This window comes from Protopterus annectens, chromosome 2.part1, assembly GCF_019279795.1.
Source record: "Protopterus annectens isolate FY-2018-M chromosome 2.part1, PAN1.0, whole genome shotgun sequence".
Taxonomy (NCBI): domain Eukaryota; kingdom Metazoa; phylum Chordata; order Ceratodontiformes; family Protopteridae; genus Protopterus; species Protopterus annectens.
Window position 1 is genome coordinate 1,924,990,841 of NC_056729.1, and position 17,382 is coordinate 1,925,008,222.

A 17,382-nucleotide genomic window follows, 5' to 3' on the forward strand; every position below is an offset into this window, starting at 1 on the left:
TAAGATTAGAACTATGCATACTATTAAAATGGAGATAATTATTGCTTTGCACTTCCTTTTTAAAAATCTTTACTTTAAAAAATTGGCAGATTTATACACTCCTAAATTCAAAAATGAATATTCTCTGTATTATAATTAAATGTAAGCCTTAAATAATTAGTTGACTCATTCAAATACTTCATAAAATTGTGGATTTCATTTTCTAACCTGCCCCAAATAAAAAACAAATCATCAATTAACTGTTTAACCATGGATTTAGGAGTGTATAAATCTGCCAGTTTTTTTTTAAAGTAAATATTTTTAAAAAGGAACTGCAAACCAGTAGTTATCTCCATTTTAATAGCATGCATAATTTTAGTCTTAAGAAAAATATAGTAAAATGGCAGTTTACTAGGATAAGTAAGTTAACAGATGATTTAGAATTTTTTACAAATAATGTGAGGATTTCAAGAAGAGGTTTTATGAGAGAGGTTATCCTAAAGGTTTAGTAGATGAGTTATTGATAAAAGCAAAAAATAAAATGCTAAATGTACTCAAAGATAATGATGGAGTTGAAAGTGGTAGGACTGCACCAAATAAGAAAGATTTTTCTCTTGCATGTTTTTTAGAAAATTCTGTAGATGAAGGTAAAATAAGGGCAATAATAAAAAATAAATTGGAGGTTCTTAATGAACTTTCAAGAGCTAAAAGACATAATTGGGGATAACCCTGTTTTTGTTTTTAAAAGAAGAAAGAATCTCAAAGATTTTTTTAAGAAAAACAATTTTAAGCAGTCTGCATCAAAGAGTCAGAATGCTGGCATTATAAAATATAAAAATTGTAAATTATGCCAGTATATAAAAGAAGGTGCAAATATTGAGTTTACAACTAGAAATGATGATATTAGGTTATATAAACAATTTAACTCTAAGTCAAAATATGTAGTATATATGGGTCGATATAATCGAAATCTGACAACGTCGAACGCTCTAAAGACCGAAAATGCCGGAACTCGAACTACTGATTGCTGGGGGGTTGTGCCCCCCCCCCACTAAATATATATTCCAACTCCGAGACTGAGCTACAGTGAGGAAAGGGCAAATATTCTGATATTCACTGTACTGCAATCTCAATAACAGAACTTCAAGTTCCGTCATTTTTGCTTATATAATATAGACCCAGTATATATTGCATTATGTGAGTTATGCCCAGCATTTTATGTAGGGAGAACTATTAGAGAGTTTTTTTATGAGACTGTATGAACATTTAAGAGCTATTGATAATGTGGATTAAGTAATCCTTTAGCAAAGCATGTAAAACAAAAGCATTTGCAAGAAAAGAATAAGGCATTATTTAAGTTTCTAATAGTCGACCAAGTGAAAGATTATGGATTTAGATTTGATGCAGTGGGCGAACTTGATTAGTGAGAGTATTGCTGGCAGATAAAGCTTAATGCATGTGTTTACCCAGGTTTAAATGATAGGGAAAACTTTAAAGTAGTCCTAAGAAGGAAAGGATTAATGCATTAAGGTTTTGGGTCATATGAGAGCCAATTAAGTATTTAAATGGAATTGATAACTTTGCGATTAGGCCTTATGAAGTTCTAAGAAGGGAATGAAAGCGCTTACCAGTTGTGTTTTTATATATTTTGTTATTTAAAAGGATTGAACGTTTGATTTTAAGTCGTTCATTTTTTATTCAGTTTCTGTGTATATTTAACTGTTAAATACATTGCTTTGCTTTGTATTTTTTACCACAGAATGTAAACCTAACTCAAGGTTGTAGGCTACTTTAAACACAGCATTTTAAATAGTTAAACTGGTAGGATGCGAAGAGATGGTATTTTTCTAATGTTTTATCTCAGGAAACTGACCATTAGCAGAGCATACTTCTTCTCCTCAATCTCCAGGTCTACCTAGCCCTCCTGGTCTTCTCTGAATAGGATTCAAGGCCAGTAAGGAGATGAAGTCATTCCAGGTTAACATCACACTGGTGCCAGGAGTGTTCTCATATTCATTATCCACAACTGGTATCTGCTCCAATAGCACCGTCAAGGTGGGCGCACACCATTGGTAGACCATTACAATCCATTCCTCAATCCAGCAATGAGATGACATCAGCATGCTACCCCACCCACACTCAAGAAGCACTCAGCAGTTGTTTCCCCAGCCCTGCCAGGGAAACCTGACCACTTTGTGAGCCCCATGCACATGCCTCTTCCTCTACCACTCCCAGGATGGGAACACCCATCGTATGTTGTCAGTTACTCAGAAGCTTGAACCACTACTAGAACAAAGGTCAGCTGAGCTACAGTCAAGGCTTTAACCCTTTATGCCATTATACTGGCTGCCAAGAGCTGTTGTACTGCCTTCTCCAGTATTTGAATTAGTTAAGGAATCAAATTTTTTATTCCCTTAAGATGTAGGAAACATGAAGTATTATTGTGTGTGTAACATTCACCATTAGTTACTGCAGATTTTCTGAAGCTATTGGAGGTGTACGGTTCTCCCACTGAACTTTACTAAAGTCAGGCTGCTTTACCTGTAGGTCATTCAGTGCAGACTCTCCATCCTACACCTACTCAACTTGAAAGTGATCACCATGCTTACCAGCTAACTAACAACCCTCACCTCCAGATATTTTCTGTCTTCCTTAGGACTTCCAATCATAAGCAGGAGAAAGGGAGCATTTTCCTATAAATCTGCTATTCTTGCTTATTAATTTAATTTCAGGAGCTCCTTGTTTCATATTTCCCAAAGTGAAAAAAAAAACTTTCCTTATTATTACCTTATATACCAATGAAGTTAGAGCACATAGGCAGTATAACAGATTGTGTGTGTGTGTGTGTGTGTGTGTGTGTGTGTGTGTGTGTGTGTGTGTGTGTGTGTGTGTGTGTGTGTGTATGACTGCATAGATACACCTCGTTTTTCCTTTTGAGAAGGTGACTATCCTGGAAGTCAATAGACAGCTAAAACCAATGCCTAGCTTTGAAACTGTCTTGTCAGCCAGTCTCCTCCCTCCCCCATATCCTTGAAGCCTGCAATAGGTTCATAGAACTGCTTATCAAGCACACTCCCTTGTTTCACTACTTGCAGCCATATTTGAGAAGTCATTTCATCTCAGCTTTTCAAACACCTCAGCTCCTTTGGCCTGTATGACAATGGCCTGTATATCCTTAAGAGGATTCACAATACCATTACAGTGACCACCTCCTTCACTAACCACATTATCTACTTTACAGAGAAAGGCAAAGGTGTGGTATGGTCAGGACAGGGTAGCCCAAATGGCCAAACAAGGCAGGCCATGGATAAACCTTCATTCCCCAAACACACAAGAACAAGAACATGATGTATTTGAATTATGCAAATGCCTTAAGAAATAATTTATCTTTATAAGTAATGCACCTCTCAACGTCTTAGTACAACAAATCTAGACAAAGCTAAATATAATGGGTGAGACAGAGGCTCACAAATAGGGACAAATTCTAAATATTGCTCTCATAAATTCATTTGTGTTGCCATGCATTTTCTGAAGAATATGAAGTCAGAATCTCAAATGCCTGTCATCAGTAAGTGAATTCAATCCTCACTGATTTGCTTGAAGAACTCAATCTTTATGAGGAACAGACCAAAAATAGGAGACAAAAATCTGAATATTCTGTGAAAATATGAACAGTTGATAGCTACAAGAGACATTCGTTTTGTTTTCTTCGATTTCTGGTGATGTAGTCCCACAAAGATAACTACACCATCTGGCTTATGGACTGCTCAAACTCCTGCAAACAAGGTAGCTATTCAGAAGCATTAGATGCAGGACATCCAGATTCCATAACAGCTTCTTTCCACGTACTATCAGACTGCTGAACAACAAACCCATAGCCTAACCTGCTAAATTGGTAAAACTTTATATGCAATATGTCATTGTTAGTTACATCTCTGCATAGCTCACTTTATGTCTCTATTTGCACTATGAAAACTGTAAACTTTAAGTTTATGGCATATATTGGTGGTGGGTACGTTTTTTTACGTCTGCCTCTTTATTTATTCATAGTACTGTTCGTTATATATCCTTATATTTCTACTGAGTCTGTTCCTGTTGTTATTGTATTTGTTTTATTACTGCTGTAAAATCTTACATTGTTTTGCTTTATTTATTTTTAATATCTTTTGATTTCTGTTTTAGTATTTTAAATTATTTAATTTAATCTATGTTCCTTCTGTAAACTGTCATTCTTATGGTATGAGCTGGAGTATCGAAAATACTTGCAGCAATACTCACTTTTTCCTCTGTGTTGATCTGTATGACAATAAAGTTTACTTTGACTTTGAGTTGCAGAGCTCACTTGATTTCATGTACATGTCGTCACTTTTTTTAAAGAAGTCATTCATGCACGTGCCCTCAACTGTTTGTTGTAAGATGTCTCATAATCTTGTCATGTGATTGAATGAGAAGCATTTTTGGAATGTTTACATATTGTTTTGCTTTAAGGGCAGTTTATAAGAATGTGGTTGGAAAGATGTTTATTTTAAATCTTGGAGGTGGTAGAGATTTGTTTCTCCACATTGTAGTATGGAGAAAATGATAGGTGTAGCATTTTTTTGTAGCTACAGTCAAAGGGATTACTGTTCTTTTTTTTTTCTAGCTAAACTTCTTCCCACATGAAGTACTTGGTTTTACTGCAAACACACTGTTCACATTTCTGAATATAAATTAGCTTCAATTGTGTTCAGAGACATTGTGTGGGCTATTTGCAGCACATTCCTGACAGAACTAGCATGCTGCAGGCTCTTTGGTACTTCATACAAATGGACAGAGAACTACACAAGTGACCATTGTTTTCATGAGAGGATAGGGCACACTTACCCCATGTGGTTCCAGAAAGCAACTGGTATCATGGGGACTCTTGTTTTATTTATTTCTCATTTGGGGTTGAATACTAATCCATCTGGACCATTTTTTATGGATAGTTGAGGAAGCACCTTTAGATTTCATAAATACCTTTAGTTTCACCTTGAACATTATTCCTTCTGTGTTTTTTTATATATTTTTTTAATCACATATTGGTTTTGAGGTTCAACAATTCACTATACTGCATTAGAACAATGTTACCTGTTCATCTCTTTAAAATTGTTAGGTACTTGATGTCATCTGGACTATCCCTCAGCTCCAAACAATGGCAGAAGCAGTGATCGCTGGCACTGTCAATCACCTCAAGTGCCTGGTACCTGGACTGTATTAACCCATCAAGGGAGATTCCTACAGGCACTAATTCACTTCACCTCTGCCTAAAATATCCCACATCTTAATCCCTGATTGCAAAACCACTATTGCAAAATGTATTCTGATCTCACCAATAGAAAATGACTTACCACTTATTACAGAAAAATCCTTTTACAATTGCAGCAGAGTGCAAGGCATGTTTAATATGTACAGGGTCATGGCTCAGTCCTACCAATCACACGTGCATTCCTGAATCACACTAACCAGAAGCAACACGGTGTCCTCTCAGAGGGATAAAAACACATTTTCAAATATAAAATATGTCATAAATAAAAATGCAAACTTTAATAAAAGTCAAATTAATAAACTCAGATGTTTGAAAAATATTTTCTTTCTGGAAATTTCAAAATACTACATTCTCAAAATATTCCCTAACTTTGGGCTCCTTCAGTAGGTGTAGCTTGAATCCACAAAGAGGGCAGGGAGAAAGGGCAGTCAGTTCAGTAACTTATTTAGTACGTAACAATATCAAAATGTGAGTGTAATGCTTAGCCATAAAAAGCCATTTAATTTAACTGAGGTTAATAACAAGTTTAACTTTATTCTTCCCCATCTGAGGGTGACATAATGAGGTCATCTTTTGGTGTAGGATGCTAAGTTGTCTGCATGCCACTTAGTTTATGAGTTTAATGAAACTTATCTTTGCTTTTGTGACTCTGAACAAAATTTTGGTGCAGCTCAGGAATTTATCCAAGTCTGCATCCAAGACAACATTAACCTTCCCACACAGGCCTACGATAGCACCTGATTGCTTATATAATTGCATTACTTTGGAGGAAGTCTAAGATGGCAGAACATCATCTTTGTTAGTGTTGCTGCAGTTTCCTAAAACAAGATTCTCTCTAGAAATGTCAGTATGCAGTGGTGCAGCAGTTGCATTTAACCTCACAGCAATGGTGCAGCAGTTGCATTGTCGCCTCACAGCAAGAGGTTCTCCAGTTAAATTCTCGGCTGGGGTGTTTTCTGTGTGGCATCTGCATGTCCTTCCTGTGTTTGTGTGGGTTTCCTCTGGGTACTCTGGTTTCCTCATAACATGTCTGGAGCATTTCTACCTGGGCTTTTTCTGAAAATTGGCTTGTTGCAAGTCAGACCTTCCTGGTAAGCAAATGTTAAATATGTAAAAATATTGGGTGCATTCTATCCTCTCACAGTTGTCTAATTTTTCTTATTCCAGCATTCAGTTTAGGTTTTGAAGGATTAAAACTGTGATTTCCCTTGCAGATTTAGTATGTCTACAGATTTCCATCCCTATCACTGCTTATAAAGCCATCCTACATTAGTTTTGTTTTCAGTTTAATCATTTCTAAAAAAATTATCCCAGTCTTTGGAATACTACAGAAACGTTTATTTGAAATAATAACAGCAAACAATATACTGTGACCAAAAGGTGTTGTGGATTAAACTAATACAGTAAGTTATCTTGCCTAATGTGCATAGGAATCTACCAGGCAACCTGTCCAAAGGAGCAGGAGCTAAGGGGCCCCATGCTTTGTAAATGTGCTGTGTCAAATTCTTGGTTGTCCCAGGGAAATGTACAAATGCAATTCCAGATCTTAACTCAGCTTATAAAAATTATATGTATTAATAAAGACATATGTCTGTAAAATGGCTAATTCATATACAGTTTTATAAATAGCACTTATCAAAAATGTATGAAAAAGTATAAAAAGGACTGGTGATGTGTACGTGTTTCAAAAATGTGAAACATAATTGAGTGCTAAATACTTAAATTAATGATACTGTAAAAAAATACATTAGGGACACAGGTGGACAGTAGTCTCTCCTTTGATAATCACATCGCCACAGTAGTCAGGAAATCCTTCTACATGGCACACCTCATCACAAAAGGTTTCTCATCCAGAAAAAAAGAGGTCATTGTTCCTCTCTACTCATCACTCATTAGACCCATTATACAGTACAATGCCCCTTTTGGTATGTACCTCACAAGACATCTACAACAACTGGGAAGGCCACAGAAATACCTCACATAGAGGATTACCGTCCTCAAAAAGATGCCCTACGCAAACTGTCTCAATAAACTCCAGCTTTACTCCATCGCATATCGCTTACTCAGAGGTGATCTCTGCCTAACATACAAAGCTATGTCAAACCCAGAGCTGTTGGACATGCCCCACTTAAAGAAATCCCAATCCCTCCAAGCTACATGCTCTAGGGACCTAAACCTTGTCACCACAATAAACAGAACATGCCAGAGGGATAGATTCCTGTCCCAGAGACTTCCCATACTCTGGAATAAACTACCTATCTATATCAAACAAAGCTCCTCATTAGCACTCTTCAAGAAAAATCTTGATGATTGGATGGGAAATAGGAAATTCACCCCAGGGATCACCTCTGTGGCTCTGCTCGACAGTGGCACAGGAAAATAATTTTCTTGGGTGGCAAAAGCCAGGGTACCTTTTTGGCTGTGCTTGTATAGGCCCCAGGGCCGATAGCCTAGTACCTACCTATGAACCTATTACCGACCATTACACTATATATGCTTTAATAGAGAAAAAGTAGATTGCTAGAATAGGACATAAAACATGGTCACCAGATGTCAGACCTAATATTAACAATTCTAACCCAGGGCTTCAGAATATATGTATAGATTTCAATCAAAGACAAAAATTCATTAACTTATGCTTAGTAGTATATGGGTAGTTTCAAACAAAGTCAGAATTTAGTCACATGACCAAGTGCAATTAAATGTACCCTGCACCTCACAGACACCACCTGTCATACATCATTATCAACAAAATGTTGCAGAGTTTCTGTCCCAGCAGTTCAAAATAATAAATCTGTGAGTAGCTATGCAAAGTAAAAGCCATACTAATATTCAAATTGTACCAATCTGCTCTGATAATTGCACCTTAGTCAGTTTTTACATTAGAAACAAGCAGCTTGCATGATTATTTTATGTTTTGATAATTACACCTTAGGGAGTTTTGATATTAAAAACAAGTAATATTCATGATATTTTATATTACTGTGATCCTAAAACCTGCTGGGCCTAGAAAAAAGTAGTGGTTAATGCATTGCAGGTAAAACAGTTATTATGAGTGCTACGGAATCTTGCAGGACATTGTCACGTACTTATATCTTTTTATAAATCCCCCAACCGATAGACAGCCAAAGTTTAAAAGTTTACAGTCATGAGAGATGTTGATGTAACCATGATCATTCACTGGTGTATATGTAAGCATAATCATTCAGTGGTGTAGGCTGACCGCTTGTATGGAAACTATGAAAAGTCAAACAGTTAGTAACAAATTCCTATTGTAAGTTGGAAACAGAAGAGTCAGGAAGGCATTAAAATAAAAAGAATTTTAGCATGTTAGCCTAAATGTCCTAATACACCATCTGCATTATGCTCCTAACAAGAGTATGCGTATGTAAAATGAACAAGTTCCACTGTAGCAGGCAAAACACTCAGAAAGTAATATTAAAAGTTGTTATTGTTTGGAGAAGGTGCCTGGTCAGATCCCTATAAAATTAACTGCTTATCTGGCCAGGGTGCAGCTGTTGATATTTGCTGCCATTGCTTCAAGTATTACAGCTCTGCCCTGTGCTTGTTCTAGACTTTGCATCTCAGTAATCAGAACTGATGTAAAGAAGATGCAACTGTTCTCCTCCTCCTTTGACTCTTCAGTCAACGGAGGGGTAAATCTGTTAGTAGTAGAAATTGCTACAAAAAAGAAAAATTGTCTTACTTTGGCCTTTGTGGGCACAAGCACTTGTCGCCAGTTTATCAGTGGGCTGGAACTCAGTTGGTACCTCAATGGGTATTTTCATGGATTAGTAGGTGAGCATGGGAAGTAGTTTACCCAGTCATCGTGAAAATCTGACCACTCCATTGTGAAAGTCTGACCACTCCCATCGTGAAAGTCTGACCACTCCCATCGTGAAAGTCTGACTATTCCTATTTGCTTCTCAGGTGTAAACTTCATTCCCACAGATTGAAGCAAATGGGACACACCCCTTGATCCTCTCCATCTTTGCCTGGATCTTCTGCTGCTGGGGTTACTTAATGTACCCCAGTCATCTAGGCTACTCTCAAGGCTTTCTCTTTTGGTATTATGGAACCAGGCAGCTCCTTGTATCTTTTTAGAGTAAGTTCCTTCAAGTAAAGGACCATACTCTAAAAAGATGCAAGTAACAGCATTTCCACTGCTGGTGTTAATAAGATCAAACATCTAATAGGCTTTGTAATAAAACATAATCCATCCTGAGTGCCATCATCTTTGATTAACTAAAATATTATTTCCGTAACTGACCAAAGCACACTAAGAACTGGAACATGTCTGACAGATTAGCATTCAGGTCAAAAAGATGAATCAACAGGTTGTAAGAAAACAAGAAGAGCTTACATTAGCTTTCTCCAAGATTAGATCCCTTCAACCCTAAGAGTATGATATCCCTAATAACAGGATCAAAAACACAAAAGAAAAAATCTAGCAAAGCTAGAATTTCCACTGTGTGATACATTAAACCTCTTGAATCAGAGGCAACATGGGATATATGTAAATTACCCTTTAAGAATATCAGGTGTTTCAGCTAAATGGCAATTCTGAATGTCCATGACTTTTTTCTTTTACTTTTAAGTCTCTTTATGGACAACTTTAGACCATTAAAGCCAAACCCCTCTAGCTGTAGATATGCATATTTCTGTCTTCTTATGACATCACCTGCACAGCATAAGAAAAATGTTTGACTTGTGGAAACACAGGGTAGTCATACCCAACTGATATCCATAAACCTAAGGGTGTCTGCAAAATATCCCAACTGACAAACTAAAATAATGTTTAAAAAGGTCACACAGGAAAACCAGTCGGTTACAAACACACATTTTGCTGAAACACCTGATATCCTTAAAGAGTAATTTACATATATCCCATGTTGCCTCTGATTCAAGGGGTTTACGGTATCACCCAGTGGAAATTCTAGCTTTACTAGATTTTTCTTTTTGTGTTTTTAACCAATTGGTTTTCCTTTGTGACCTTTTTAAACATTGTTTAGGTTTGTTAGTTGGGATATTTTGTAGACACCCTTAGGTTTATGGATATCAGTTGGGTATGACTACCCTGCATTTGCAAAAGTTGAACATTCCTGTTATGCTGTGCTGATGATGTCATAAGAAGGCAGAAACATGCATGTCCACAGTTAGTGTGTTTAACTTTATTCGCCTAAAATTGTCCATAAAAAGACTTAAAAGTAAAAGAAAACATCATGGACGTTCAGAATTGCCATTTAACTGAAACACCTGCTATCCTTAAAGGATCATTTACATATATTCCATAGTATCTCTGATTCAAGAGATTTAAGGTATCACATAGTGGAAATTCTAGCTTTATTAGATTTTTCTTTTTGTGTTTTTAACCAATTGGTTTTCCTGTGTGACCTTTTAAAACATTGTTTTAGTTAATAACAAGATCAAGGGAAAGGATGAGCAGAATCTGGGAAACTGGGGATCTCTGGCTCTTTCTGGAACAATTGGAACAATAACTATGACTTAGCAATATCTTGAACAGATGAACCTCTGTAAACTGCACTCAGTACCCACCCCCTTTGCTAAGGAAATTGAGTTGTCTCCAACACACTGAAGAGAAATAAGCAGTTCAGGCTGCCAAAGGCCTTTAGAGAACTAGACTTAAGTATTAACAGTGGCACAACTTCTTTCTGAATGTCTGGGATCAGCATCTCTGTTTTTTCAAAATGACATATGTTGTCATTTATTCCACAAAGTCACTATGGTCCATGTCCAGCAGGAGCCGCAGAAAGGAAGTCAATCACATCACCATTGTGGTTATGAATGTCTTAGTGGTCATGGTTTGATAAATATATTGCCTGGCCGTTTTCTGCAATTTCTTGATTTTTCCTGATTTGGAGATGACTGCAATGACCTCCTGTCTCCGTATATTAGAAAATAATATCATTCTCTGGACAATATCCATAACTTTCTGGGTTCTTTGAGAAGTAATATCATACCTCTGCAAAAAAGACTAACAAAGAGCACTTCACCTTGGAATCATGCCCCTTGTTAGCTCCCTTAATACTATCATGAGGTCTAGTGTTTGCCAGAGCAGTGAAGCCCCCACTCTGCAGGTCATAATGCTTCACTTCTAACTGGACAACACATTGAATATTAGTTCTGGGACATAAACTGTTATACTATGCACTTAATCCTAGGCCCTAGGTAAAGCACCATGCCATCACTTCCTTGACAAGAAATGGCAAAGGACTGCAAGTATTACCAGATATACTTCAACATACCTAGAGTGATTGAATTGTAAAATGCATGTTAAGTTTAAATATCTCTTGACTAACCTCCTTGACTGATGCAGTCAATTACTACATTTCATCATCCTTCGCACCCTCAAGCAACAACAAAAAAAAAAGACAGCCAACCTTGCCATGGGTCAGGCTTCTTTTGATTTTCTGTCCTTCTGTGCTTAATATAGTCTATAATTTTCTGTTATATAAGCCTTTACTCTTTCCTATTTTCCTACTCTTGCACCCCTTACTAGGTGATGATGGGTGCCCCCATCATGGCAGCACACATAAGTGCAGCCCCTCTACTGAAGCTTAAATAAGCCTTTGCTTTAGCTTATCCCATGTCAATGAATGTGAAGTAGCAGCATTCAAGTACAGAAGACTTCTCAAGTAAATTCTATGTAATATGAAGCATGAACCAGTTGCAAGCTCTAAAGCTATTTCTGTACCACCAAATACATAACGTTATGGCTGTGGTGACCACCATCAGGTGCAACGTCGATCATTCATGGATTGTAATCTACCAAGTATATAGGTGGCCAGGATTAAGCAATGACCACTAAGGTCGCTGAGGCTTACATATAACTTTAAAGCATGGCTCTGAGCAAGTTTTCTTTGCTTAAACAGCATATTCAGCAGGAAATGTATGATACAACTCATCCAGTGATTCATGTGCGACTTATTCAATGTTAGTCTTCAACATGTAACAATTTAATGACTTGTGAGTGTGTAGATTATACAGCCTATGTGCTTGAGGATTCTGATCTATTCAGGCCGAGTTACTGACATGCTTATCAGTAAGTCCTTAGTGTAACAAATTTCCTGTGATGTATGTATTGCTTTAAGAGTCTTCTGAAATTCCAAGAACTGCACCTGCAAACATCAAAGTAGTGAAAGTGCAAGTGATAATATGTTAGAATATATATATATATATATATATATATATATATATATATATATATATATATATATATATGTTAGAATATATATTAAAGTTAGGGCATATTTCTCAAATCTTTTAGCCAAGAATTCAAGACAAAGAAATAAAAACAACAGGGGGACAAAGGACTAAAAATCAGGGACAATGTTTAAATAGTACTCTAATTTAAAATGTTTGTAGAACAGCAAGATTGTCACCATCATGTATTTTCTCAGTAGTATATTTCCAGTTTGTTCGGGGATTTCTGATTACTGGTCTTCTTTTCAAAATTTGAAAAGTGGTTTGCTTAACCACAGCATGTTTTATTACATGAGACTGCAGTGTACGTCTGGGGGAGTTTTTCCTGTTTCTCAACTGTAGGACAACTGCAGATTTGTTATATATAATTTAAGTAGGCATGGACACCTTCACTTCCAAAATGTGGGGGTAGGGGGGCTCTCCCCCTGAAAAAAACTAACGATTTTCACGTTACACGTTTCAAAATTATATTTTCACAAAAGTGTAACTTGAATTCTGTTATCTCAAAGGAATGTAGTGAAACCTTTTCTGAACAGGAATTAAGACACTAATGTATCACATTAGTGACTGACTGTAATCTTAGTGAGTTACCAAAAAATAAAAAATGCTGTGGACAGCGCAAAAATCAAGGATGTGCTGCAAAATGAGGGATAGTTGAAGGGTATGACTTCAAGTATATTGATCATATTTGGTAGCATCTTTGTTTTACAATTCATTTACTTTTCCATTGTACTCCTCTAAATTTCCAAGTGATTTTGCAAAAAATAAAGATGATATTGTGCTGTCTGATTTATTTTTTTAGTGTCACTCCTTACTCAGTTTTTCTCTATAACCCCACCGATACAATGATGGCATGGCAGGTACTGAACAAAGATTTACATATAACCACAAAACATCATTGGCAATTAAAATAACTTTTCTGTTTAGAAGAACTGCATCTTCTTTACATTGTGGTTTTACTGCTACATCACCATGTGTTAATTTTCAATGTCTGGTGTTCCATCTGCAAGAACAAGTTGACAATTTGCCTTTCTATGAAGAAAGAAACTATTTCTGATGCATTTAAGAGGGAAATACAGTAATTAATGCAGTAATTTAGCTATTGTGAATTCTGGGTTCAGTTTTTCACAATGTCATGGCAGGGGTTTTTCGAGAAAAATATTTTGGGGACCATCCTTACCAACAAAACAAAAATAAAAAAACACACTGGTTCCCAAAACTGTATAATTCAACTCCATAGATTTGTTACTTTCCTGCTCTGTTAATACATATAACTAGCAGTAGTGTATAGGCCACAGCTTTCCATATGAAAAAGTGCAAGGTGGTGGATCGTCATGAAAAAAAAAAAACACTTAAAAATGTGTAGCAGTGAGATTCATCACTTGCTGAAACTTGCAGTTTTACAGCCTTGCACTTTCGGTAAGCAGTTCTTGCCTGCCACATCAACATGCCGTTGTTACTGCTTCCTTTGTTGTCTTATACCTCTCAGTGGTTAATGCCTGAGGAATTCCACTGTGGGAAAGTGAACATGCTTACTGCACTTACTTTGGGAAAGTGCACGTGCTTACTGTACTTACTGTGGGAACGTGAGCACACTTACTGTACTTACTGTGGGAAAGTGCACATGCTTACTGTACTTACTGTGGGAACGTGAGCACACTTACTGTACTTACTGTGGGAAAGTGCACGTGCTTACTGTACTTACTGTGGGAATGTAAGTACACTTACTGTACTTACTGTGGGAACGTGAGCACACTTACTGTACTTACTGTGGGAAAGTGCACATGCTTACTGTACTTACTGTGGGAACTGTGCACACTTACTGTACTTACTGTGGGAAAGTGAGCACACTTACTGCACTTACTGTGGGAAAGTGAACACACTTACTGTACTTACTGTGGGAAAGTGAGCAAGCTTACTGTACGTCACTGTACAACTTATGTCTGCATTTTGATCCCAGTGATGTGTGAAGGTGAATGGTTTACACATGTAGAATTTAACCTACATTTCTACAGTTGTCTGAATATAAATTGCCAAGACAAGTAATCAGCTGCAAAATGAAGAGTGTATGGTCCTCCTTGGACTAATTCAGCCTTGCACTCTATGATAATATGAGACAACATATTATAACCAAGACTAACACCTGACCACTTATCTTGACTACTTAACAGTCAGTGTCATTTCCTAAAGCAGTGAATCTTGGTTAATATCTTTGTTTGGACTCAGTTGTTGTGGCAGCACAGCTCTGGTAGTGGGTAGTCTGGCCTGCAGCCCTTCGCTGTGTCATTTCTTTGTCTGTCCCTTCAATGCTTTTTTTTTAAGTTAGAGGCATACCAGTTAATTAAAGATCCCATCCTTGAGGAGTTTATCATTGGGTTTGTCTTGATTTCTGTACAAGGTTTAGGTTAATGCAGTGTTGTGTGGGAGTTTAGTTGTCATTATAGTTTCAAAGGTTCATAGATTGTTACTTGGCTAACAGCCACTAGTGGCCAAGTCTAGCTGCATACCCCAAACCACTTAAGTCCTTGAGTATCATGAGTGTTTATGAGGGGCTTGTTGGTAGGCAGGTAATTATGGATTTGTGAAGGGGTTAGTTAAGATAAACCTTTTATTTCTGATGGCTTCTGGCCATAAGGAACAAGGGGAGGTCAGACCAGGGGCAAGTTTATGATTTCCCATCCAAGTGACAAGGTTTCATTTGAAAACAGTCAGAGAAGAACTCTGTTTCATTTGTATGAGGCATCTATTCCATTGTGTGAGGATCCTTTGTGACATAACTCTGCTTCTCCAGCATGTTCCGTTTATGTGAAAAGTGAAGTTCAGATCCCTGGATCTAGTGTTTCTGGTGCTGTTTATTTTGCACATGTGCAAGAGATCCATCAGGGCTGCATCTGCGAAAGCCTTGTAAGCCAAGCAAAGAGCCACTGTCAGCTACCTATAGGAGACTGAATACTATGACAGAGCTTTTAGGTGATCAGTGTAGGACAGAGTATTCATGCCCTGAATTCTCCTGGTGAGAAACCTTTGTGGGCGTTCCAACTGTTGTAAGTGTCTGGTTAGATACATGCCAAAGAGGGTGTTGTGTTTAATGACAGGTCTGATACGGGTTGAGAAGAGTGGTATTACTTCCATGGACCCGGATGCCATAACCTTATCTATAAATTGGATGACATAGAATGATTTTCTTATTGTCTTAGCTGTGTGTTGATCAAATGCCAGATTGCTGTCAACATACGTTCCCAGATTCCTTACTTTAGGTCAACACTTAGGGTGTTTTATCGATGGAGTAATTGACATGGGTTGACAGTTTTCCAAAGGACATTATAATCCATTTTTTAAAACTGAGTTTTAGGCTATTGCTTTGGCAACAGTCATTTGTGTGCGTTAAATTCTCTTAGAAGATGTGGGTGCCTGGGGGGAATCTATAGTAGCTCCCAATTTACAGTCATCTGTGAACTTGGTTAAACAGAGGTCTTAGACATTAGTCTTGACTTCCAATAAGCAGATACCAAACAAAAGTAGGACCAGCATGGAGCTCTTCAGTACTCCATTGGTGACCCATCTGTTGGTGTCAGTGGTCTTACCAATTCTGTCTTCTTGGGTCATGTCTGTGAACCAGTCAGTAATCTAGCGAGGTATGTTGGGATTAATGTCTAGCTCAGTGAGCTTGTCAACAATGCATGAGTGGCATATTGTATCAAATTTCTTGACCAGGTCAAGATAAGCAGTATTCACTATTTACCCTCATCCATTGGATTGGTAACCCTCTTAAAGAAGTTAACCAGGTTAGGTAAGCATGACCTTCCCTTAACAAAGCCAAATTTGGATTGGTCCAGTGTCTGCATGTTGCCAATGTCCTTATTTATGACTTTTATGATAATTTGTTCCATAGTTTTGCACATTTGACTTGTTAGACTGATTGGTCTATAGTTCCCTGGGTTGGTTGATGTTCCACCCTTATGCAGGGAAATGACTGTTGCGATCTTCGATTTTCTTGGAATAAAACCCATTTATTTCAAGACTATAGATGAAGAATTCCTGATCCGCTTGACTAATAGGTTGCATTTTAGACTGCTCAAGAGGCAACCGGGGGGTGGTGCTAGGACCTATAGAGACAGTTTTCTTCACTTTAGTGAGAGCTGCCAACACCTAGTCCCTGGTAATAGTTGGAGGAAGTATGCTAGATGGAAATTTACCTTGTGGAGCTGGGGGTAAGTGCAGGGAGAAGTTTAGTCTAAATTTGTCAGCCAGTAGATTTACTACATCACACTGATCGGTGAAGGTAGTACTGTTCACTACTAGTTCAGCACACTGCTGTGCATTTTCATCACGACTTTGAACACAGCTGAAGACCTTGTGATTGTTCCTAATCTAGGAGGCTATCTTGACCTCATAGTTGGCCTTGTTGGACTTTATTAGACCTCTTTGTTTCTTGTTTACTTTGTAAGAGAGCAGTTGTCTTTAAGTGAATTGCACTCCTTGATTTTGACCATGCATTTTCTTCTTTTATTACATACCCTGTTTAGGTGAGGATTCCACCAGTGGAGTTTGTTCTTAGTATTTGATTTGGGTTTATTTCTGGTTGGTATGGCAGCCTCTATGCAACCATTCACATCTGTATAGGAACTCTGTAAATAATTCTGTATAGGTTGCTGATGTCTCGGGGTTAGGGGTGCCCTTGAATTTTGATGAACTGTCACTTAATAAGATGTAGTTTGCCTTAGAATAGTTCCTAACTGGTTTAGCTGGGTTTTAGAGGTTGACTTTTTTACTTTAAATGAGACATTATTGAGGGTGTGACACTGGGGTGGGTGGTACAAAGCTCTCTCATGTTGGTGACTACCAGACCCAGAATGTTTGATCATCTGATTGTAGTATGTACTATGTGTTCA